Raw genomic sequence first — 9,698 nt, forward strand, 5'->3', positions numbered from 1 at the left:
TGTCTCCTATGTTCAATGTCCTTACTTCACTCCTGAGGTATGACTAACCTTAGGTTGACCTTTAGAGTAGTTCATTTGGGATACATAATTCATATATTTTTTATAAGTGAGTTTGGTCTGTTCTAAGACTAGTCTTGGACTTTGTTCGACTAGTCCTAACACTACTTTGACCTGTCTAAGAAATTCCTGGATCAGTCGTAAGTTTGTTACAAAAATTGAAAATTTTCTGTTAGGCTTCGACTAGTCCTGGGGACTATTCGACCAATCATAGGAACAGTGTCGACTGCATCTTCAATCTGTCGTAGAGCTACGACTCAACGTACAGTGCTGAAAATCGACCTGCTTCGACCAGTCATGTGAACCTATGACCAGTCGTAGGAGACCCACGACCAGTCATAGACCACCTATGACTAGTCATAAAACTGTCAAATCTTATTACGCCCGATTTTCAAATATTTGTTGGTTCTACGATCAGTCGTAGAGGTCTTTAGACCAGTCAAATGTGTGATTTGCTCAACTATAAATAGAGCACGAATCTCAGAATAAAACATGAACTTTAAGCTAAATTAATTCGGTCTTCTGAGAGATAAGTCAGTGCTCCATATAAGCTAAGTGTGCATATTTAATATTCTCTTTCTTTAGCTTTCTTAATTGATTTTGTTTCTTGCATTCCAATCTATTCTGAAAAGAAAAATTGTTGTTTTCCTTTTTTCTGGAATCAAAATCAATTAGAGCTAGCCTTTTTGTTTTAATTTAAAATCTATTAGAACCTAGAACCATTATAAAGTGAGTATTGGATATTGAACTTTGACATTCAAATCTCTACTCCGACTTAGTTCTTCTGGGCTGCTACAACGAAGGAGAAAATCAAGTATTTTACAATTTGTGTAATTTACATTGTTTAGTTTTGTTTGAGGTTAAGCCAGAAAAATCTCAAAGTTGTTGGTTATCTGAGAAGAGCCAGAAAACTCAGAAGTGAGGGTTTTTGAATTGTGTAAGCCCTTTGAAAAAGACACAATTGTGAAGGTTTTGGGTGAACCTGTGAAACCCTATTTGATAGTGAACGCTAATATCCCCTGTGTGAGGATATTAGGAGTGGAGTAGCATTCTGTGTGGCTGTTGTTTAACAGTTGGTGAACACACAGGCGAACCACTATAATTCTTTGTGTTGTGGATGTGTGATTTATATTTCCTATCTATTATCATTCAGAATTGTGAATGTGAATGTTGTAAATTTTACATTTCAAGCACAGTGGGGAATGTTGTAATAATTTAGATTTACATTACAACATTATATTTTTGTTATCTCTTTATTACGTTGTGCTTCTGTTTCTCTATTTGTTCTAGAAATAAGGTTGTCCTACCATAAACTTTGGTTTTTGGTGTAAGGTTGTCCTTAGAACAATTTGTGTTTCTATTTCTCTATTTTATGTTGTTTTCCATTCCTATTCTGTGATTGCTATCTATTCTTTATTTCATATTCCACTGTATTTATTTTTAATTTGGCATAATCTTATTCACACCCCCCCTACCCCTCTAGGACATATAGCTTGGCCATTTCACATGGGTTATTGGAGCATTCACAGTTTAGGCTTGTGGTTGTTGGAACATTCACAGTTTAGGCTCGTGGGTTATTGGAGCATTCACAGTTTAGGCTCATACATTGTTGGAGCATTCATAACTTAGTCTTGTGGGTGTTAAGCTTCAAATATTATATATTTAACCCTTCAATTATATTAGTTTTCCTGGCATTTAAGTGTTAATTTGATTTAATTATATATGTTTTCGTAATGTAAGGTGATTCGAAAGATGATGATGAGTATGTGTTTAAAATGATGGATTTAGATATCAAAAGAAGATAATAAAGAATTGGATCTATGAAGGACAATATTGAAGAATTCAAGTACTAAAGATCCAAGGAAACCAAGTGAGGAAGGAATGGAATCTAATATTTGAAGTGAAGAAACCAAGGAAATGGAATCCTGAAAATTCATGGCCAAAAAAATTATAATCTAAAATTCCAGGACTAGAAAGACAAAATCCTAAAAAATTGAAGAAACAAGCCTTCGATGCCATTGAAGGCAACTTTGATCCCATCGAGAAAATCATGAATTTTTCAAGTTAGTTGCCAGACATATTCATGCATCCTTCGATGCCATCAAAGGTGCCATCAAGGGAGCTTAGATGCCATCTAAGGAAGCTCGATTCTATCAAGAAAATCAGTGAATTTGAAAGTTCGTTACTAGATAGTTTCTCGTTTCACTTAATCTAATCAGCAGAGCTTCGATGCCATTGAAAATGTGATAACTACGTAAAATCAAGTTGGTTTGTAAACTTTTCCGAGGTGAAAAGGGACATAAGGCTTAAGTGGAGCACCGACAACATTCTTCTGCTTCGATTTCTTCATGGGTTCTAGTAGATGTTTTACTTTTTCTTTTGTTTTTGAGTTAGCAATGACTAGCTACACTCTTAGCTAAGGCTAAGGGATAAAGCTTGTAGTTAATTTTAGTATTTAGTTTATCGGATTCAATAACATTATTTTTAATGATGATATTAGAATTGATTTAATTTGGATTTACTTTAAGTCTTTGAGTTGCTCACGCTTGGATTTGTTATGAACTCTGGTACAATGAATGCTTTGATTTAACAAATGTTTATCCTGAATTAAAGAATGATTCAATTTGTATAATTGATTGATTTAAGTTGCCTATGAGTGGTTTAGATACGTTTGATTCCCTGTGATTGAGATCCGAATACTTCATGAGAGAATCAATCAATTGAAATAATATTCTTATTAATGTTTATGAATGGTTTAACTAAATTATCTTTCGATTGGATAAGATAGGACTTCGATTATAATTGAGTTATCCATTGAATCAGTTAATCAAATATTGAGATTGTTATTTGTGGATTTTTGGATCCTTAGTCATTTATTTATTTGTTTTAAAACTCTTTCCTAAATCACTAGATTAAAAACACAGACCAACACATTAGACTTAGATTAGTTCCAAACTGTGTTCCCCATTCCCTATGGATTCGACCTCGGTCTCATCGAGTTATCACTACTTCACAACTCTGTACTTAGGATTCGTGAATAGTGGGTTGTTAGAGCATTCACAGTTTAGGGTCGTGGGTTGTTGGAGCATTTAGAGTTTATGCTTGTGGGTTATTGGAGCATTCACAGTTTAGGATTGTAAGTTGTTGGAGCATTCACAGTTTAGGCTTGTAAGTTGTTGGAGCATTCACAGTTTATGCTTGTATGTTGTTGGAGCATTCTTAATTTAGGCTCATAGTTTGTTGGAGCATTCACGGTTTAGGCTTATAGGTTGTTGGAGCATTCACATTTTAGGCTTGGAGCATTCATAGTTTAGGCTCATAAGTTGTTGGAACATATAAGACTTATGTTGGCTGGCCTCAGTAATTCTCCTGAGCTCGCGGAGCCACTATTGCCTACATAATGTTATAATATTTAAAGAGTCTACAATCTCTTTTATCATTCACGGGGGGAAGTCTTCTTTCACATTTTCTTAACCCTTCATATGTAGTCTCACGCATGATTGGCGTATAACGCACACCATGGCCTATGAAAATTATTGCTAATCAGCGATCTATTAGATATGATAACTAGTGAAAATATTTAGAAATAATTCGTGATAATCTTAGAGAGATAATCGATGATAGTCCTGGAGATAATTAGCGATAATCTTAGAAATATTTATTGATAATCCAAGAAATAATTAGCGATAATCTATAAATAATTGGTGATAATGACAATAGTGGAAATAATTGGTGATAATCTAAAGATAATTGGCAATAATCCTGAAAATAATTAGTGATAATCTACGTTATTCTCTAATAATTAGAGATAATCGAAGATATTATCTAGTAATCGGAGATAATCAATGACATTCTCTCGAAACATTTGTCGATAGTCTGTAATATTCTCCGTTATTGGAGATAATCGGCGATATTCTTTGATAATTGAAGATAATCGGCGATATTCTCTGAAAATATTTGTCGATAATCTATAGATAATTGGCGATAATCCTGAAAATAATCTTAGAGTCTTTTTAGGGCATATATATTATTTTTGAAGGCCTTTTGAAGGTCGCAGTAATAATTCAATTGCGGTAATAATTCCTGCCTAGGTGTTGTTCTGCAAGATTATTATCAATAATTATTGTCTCAAAAGATTGATAATTGCCCTCTTTTAGGATCAAGGGATTGACGATCTTATCCTATTACTTGGAGGAATATGTTTAAAGGAATATTTGAAGATCGCATCTATTTGACTTTTCTTTTTATTAATCATTTTTCATTCTTGCTTCATCAGAGAAGAAAGGTTCATGAAAGCACATGACTAGAGATCGAACTATTATAAGACTGTTCGTCTCATTGCTATGTTAAATGGCTATATTGCTATTCGGCCCATAACGGTTATACCTTGTCGAGACCAATCAAAGCAGGTTACATGTGATATGTATGAACACGCATGTTGCACTTAGATATCAACCTACAGATATGTATGGAGGTATCTTGGGAAGCAGAGCCACGACATATCATTTAGTACTGTGTAGCACTAGAGCGGTCGAAAGGAAAGCAGTCGAGCTAGAGCGGTCACGCAACAGATGATGCAAGGAGAGACGAGAGCAGTCAATGTAACTGTTAGAACATGGGAAGAATCCATAACAGTGAGATCAAGAACTATAAATTGGAAGGGAATGCAGCAAAGGAAATGGTTTCGTACCAACCCAATCAAATCTAAACATTATCTTTCAATTGTCCTATTGATTTACATTCCATAATGTAATCCGTCACTTTCCTTTTCAAGTGAATTGTCATTCCTAGCATGAGCTTTACTTTCCAAATCTGTTAATTTACTTTTCATAGCATAATCTATAACAATTATCTCGTAGCACATAATTTTAGCTGTAATTCAGTCTGTGCATACACGCTAGACCCAATTCATCAATCGAAAAGGTGTTCTTCAACTGCTCTTCGTGACCAACTGTAAGAATTTCTTTTTCATTGTATTTCTTTTGTATTAAAAAGTCATTTCGTATGAAAGGAAAAGGAGCAACCCATCATCAAAGGATGAATCCCACCCTCTGACTATCGCCTAATCCAATTTACACATCGAGTAAGTGACTGAATAGGTGATTAATCTCCTCATACCTCGGTCATACACCAATATGTCTGCCTATCTTAACACTTTGAGTCATTTTGTTCAGTTTCAATTGGAGCCGTAATTTCAATTCTGACACACTTACACACCAAGTGCAGAAAAAGCAACGAACAACTACCGCTTTTTTATTAGGTAGAATTTTCCTATATAATCTTTACAATCAAAATTTTTGTTATTGCTTTATTTGTCATCCAACCTTAACAAGATAAACAATACCGGATGAAGCTAATACAAAAATTTGTACTTGGCTTTCAAGAAATTTAAGGTGATATGCGTTCAATCCTCGCCACTTTCTATGGTGTGGTAGACTTGGGTTTTGAATTTGCCTCAATTTTGGTCTCACTCTAACATGGACCGTTTAAATATGATACAACCATGGCGCACGCATTTTACTGAGTCAACACGGCACCGACCTCGGGGGTGTTCTACACCACGCAATCCGAGTATATATATACTCCAACCATCGCCGTTCCCTATTCCTGATCGCTTTGAAAGTATGTCTTATACGGTTGGAGTAAAAGGCTCTCCTGTATTCTCACCCTCGCGGACCCCGCTTCTTCCCAAAACCCCTTCTTCTTCTTCTCCCAAAACCCCTCCTTCTTCTCCTTCTCCTTCTCCTCCTTCTTTTCGTCTCCGATTCTTGCAGAAGCAAGCCAGCAACTTTAGGACGAAAGATGCTTCCAACATAGCTGTTGATCCTCCTCCTCCTCTTACGGTCTTGCGGGGAAAGAGGCCCGCCCGGATCGAAATCCCTGCCCTCCCTTCCTTGAGCCTGATGGTGCCGATCGCGTCTGAAGGCATTAAGGATGTCGAGATTGAGGGTAGTCGTTTCTCTTTCTTCTGCAAGAAAGGGATTAGGGAAGTGATGGAAGATCGGCACGCAGCGGTACTTGATCTCCACGGCAATCCCAAACAGGTATTTTGGTCCATAAAAAAAAGTTTTTATTATTTATTTATTTTTTTTAAATCTGTTTAGATGCTAGAAATTGCGAGTGTTTTTGAAAATTTGATGAAGCAATGGCGATCGGTTTAAGTAGAGATTGGGAATTTATGCAATTGGGACACGATGAGCGAACTGATAACAACACCAGCTTTCCTGCTAACTTGCCACTTGTGTAGGAGATCCTGACCATTAAAACGGTGGGCCCCACCATGGAAATCACCACTCTTGAAAAACAGGCTGATTTCGTGTTGTTGCCTACCGTTTTCAATGCCCTGGTATGCTACATGTGTGGCATGCCGACCGGAAAGATCGCAAGGCACTGTGAAGTTATTCCGCCTGTCAGATAAAACGATGGGTGAACTGATCAGCTACAGGCAAGTGGTGCGTAGGGCATATGCACCGCGAAAACAGTGGGCCATGGAGATCATCCTTCTTGAAAACAAGGCTGGTGAACGGTTGTTCAAATTCGATGAATTCTCGTGTTGGTACCCACTGTTTTCATGGTATGAATATCTTACACAAGTGCCATGTTGCCGAGAAAGATGGTTGAGCACAACAAGTTATCGTGATCAGTTCCCTCGTGAGATTGAGATACACTGCGCAAACTATAGAAAGGGGATGATGAGTAAAAATGGAGCAAAAATGGCTATATTTGTGAAATTCGCTGCATGATGAGCAAATTCTTTAAAAGGCAGAATGGTTAGAAATAGGGAAATTTGTGAAATTTAGAAATTGAATGCCGCTTATAGAAAGTGGGAATAAGTAAAAATTGGGAAATTTTGTAAGATTGAGAACTATACAAATGATAAAAGAAATAGGGAAGTCAGGAAATTTACAGGCAATACTGTAAAGAAGAGGACTAATTATGCATTGGAACTTTATGAAGTTGAGAAAATGGTATGTGAATAGGGGAAGGGAATGATTATCCCGTCATATTACAGTGGAGAATACATGTATACGACTAGTAGGAACTTCCATGATTGATCTGGATCATTTCGATAGGTAAGATCCGTCTTTTTTGTTGCTTGTAGCCCAAAATTTGCAACTGTCCAATCAAGAAGAGCCTAGGAATGGATGGTTAATAAAACATTACTAACTGTGGTACATATCCAATGGCTAAAAATCCATTGATCAGAACTTGCTTAGGATCATTCAACCCAAATAATATTGGGCTGAAGTGAATCTAAGCTGGGGTGAGTTGCAATGAATTGTACCTCTTATGGGAAGTTGGTAAATATATTAACTGAAATTACGAAATTTTTTTGCATTTCTGATTGTGGTGGTTTTTTTTTTTTTTGGCAGGCATTTTTTGGTGTTTTTGATGGGCATGGAGGTGCGAAAGCAGCTGAATTTGCTGCAGAGAACATGGGCAAGAAGATAATGGATGAAGTGATGAAAAGTGGAGGGGATGAAATCAAGGCTGCCATTAGAAGTGGTTATTTGGCCACGGACTCGGACTTTTTGAAAGAGGATGTTTGGGGCGGTACTTGCTGTGTAACTGCTCTGATCAGGAACAGTGATCTCATTGTCTCGAATGCTGGAGACTGCCGTGCTGTTTTGAGCAGAGGAGGGGTCGCAGAGGCCCTCACGGACGACCATCGGCCCTCAAGGGGAGATGAACGTCACAGAATTGAGAGCCTTGTAAGCTTAGTTACTCATTAACATTTCTTGTTATGGTTGCTTGATTCCCAAACTTCCACCAGCTATGGCTGATTTACACATTAATCTGTGTGGACCATCCATGCAGGGAGCAGATTAGGTGCAGCCCTGGCCTCACCCAAGACAGTGCAGACCTTACCATGGGGCCCACCTTGATGTATGTATTCTATATCTATGCTGTCCATCCATTTTGCTAGATCATTTTTAGGGCATGAGCCCAAAAATGAAGCTCATCCAATTCTCAGGTGGGCCATACCATAGGAAACAGCAGTGATTGACCATTAATGGGCCACATCAGTTTTGTATCAAGCTGATATTTGTGTTTTCCCTTCATCAAGGTCTGTGTGACCTTATCAACACGTTGGATGGCAAATAAACATTACGGAAACATTACGGTGGGCCCTAGGAAGTTTTTGATGGTAGGGTGTTCAATCACCACTGTTTCCTATATTAGGGTTCACCTGAGATTTAGATCTTCATTTTTGTTGTCATGCCATAAAATGATATGGAAAAAGGGCTGGATGGAGTGGACATACAATACATACATCAGTGTGGGCCCATGGTAAGGGCTGCACCTAATCCACTCCCATCCATGTGTTGAGGTGCACAGCTGGTAGTACATAGGTCCAATCACACCATTCCTGACAATCTCAACCACAGTAAAAATAGCGTGCGATGGATGGTTAAAAAAAGATATGGTAGTGCTTACGTTAATCAGGTAAAAGTCCGCTATTTGGACCGTTGGGACCAACTGATTAGTATGATTTTTGGGTCATGACCCATACAAGACAGGACCTGACACTGGATGGTTTCAATCCCATTGCTCCATACATCGAAAAACAATCCCCATATTTTCCCTTTTGCAGTTTTTATATCATTTGGATTGAAACTGATGGACATTTTTCTGCAGGGTGGCTATGTCGATTGCAGCCGGGGTGTGTCGAGATTACAGGGTTCCTTGGCTGAGGGATTGGTGATTCCCATCTTAAGCAATGGGTTACAGCAGAGCCAGAGACAAAAATCCTAAGAATCAAACCCGATTGCGAGTTCCTAATCCTTGCCTCTGACGGGCTATGGGATAAGGTAATTTAGTTCTTATACTCGTAATTGTTCATTCAAACTCCTATACAATTTTGAATTTAAATAGAATCTTTGTTATTTCAGGTTACTAATCAGGAGGCAGTAGATATTGCTCGATCTGTTTGCTTAAAATCTGACAAGGGTTCGATGCTATCTGCCTGTAAAAATCTGGTTGACTTGTCCATATTGCGAGGATCCATTGATGATATCAGTGTCATGATGATCCAATTGGGCCATTTTATTTGAAGAAGAAAACTCAAATTTATCGGCAAAAGCTTGCAATAGTGGATGCTAGCTATGACATTGTTTGCGATCATGCTGATATAATAAACGGTGAGGATGACAATAAGATGATGATTGTGGCGGCTGTGGTCCCCATCATTGTGACTAAGAAGGGCTGGACTATGCTATTGACCATTCTTTTATTGATTAATTCTCCATTCTTTTATTGATTAGTTCACCTCTTAACATGGATAGATTAACCATTAGACTTAATAAGAGCCTTCCCTTCTTATTTTTGTATGCAAACATCCTTGGTATTCATTCTCCCTTCTTATTTCTGTATCTAAACATCTTTGGTATTCATTCCAATTGTGATAAGAATTCAGTCATTGAATCTTTTTCCATTCTGGGTCTTAAGAAATGTTGATCATGATATCCTTAGGCCAGCGTGGGTCCCATCGGTGGTCTATGGAAGTCCTGATTGGTCCGCAGAAGAAATTGTTGATATTCATCTTCGTAGTGTTAATACTCTTTTTTTGATGGGTTGGTGTCATTGGAGATCCAAGAGGGAAATTCTTCAATAAGCTGGAAGCCAAGAAAATGGTTGAA

General features: G+C 37.7%; 1 pseudogene; it reads left to right on the forward strand.

The window, feature by feature from the left end:
- Positions 1-5,657: 5,657 nt before the first annotated feature.
- LOC131253339 (probable protein phosphatase 2C 25) lies at positions 5,658-9,493 on the forward strand (annotated as a pseudogene).
- Positions 9,494-9,698: the final 205 nt, after the last annotated feature.

This window comes from Magnolia sinica, chromosome 8 (genome assembly GCF_029962835.1).
Source record: "Magnolia sinica isolate HGM2019 chromosome 8, MsV1, whole genome shotgun sequence".
Lineage (NCBI taxonomy): Eukaryota > Viridiplantae > Streptophyta > Magnoliopsida > Magnoliales > Magnoliaceae > Magnolia > Magnolia sinica.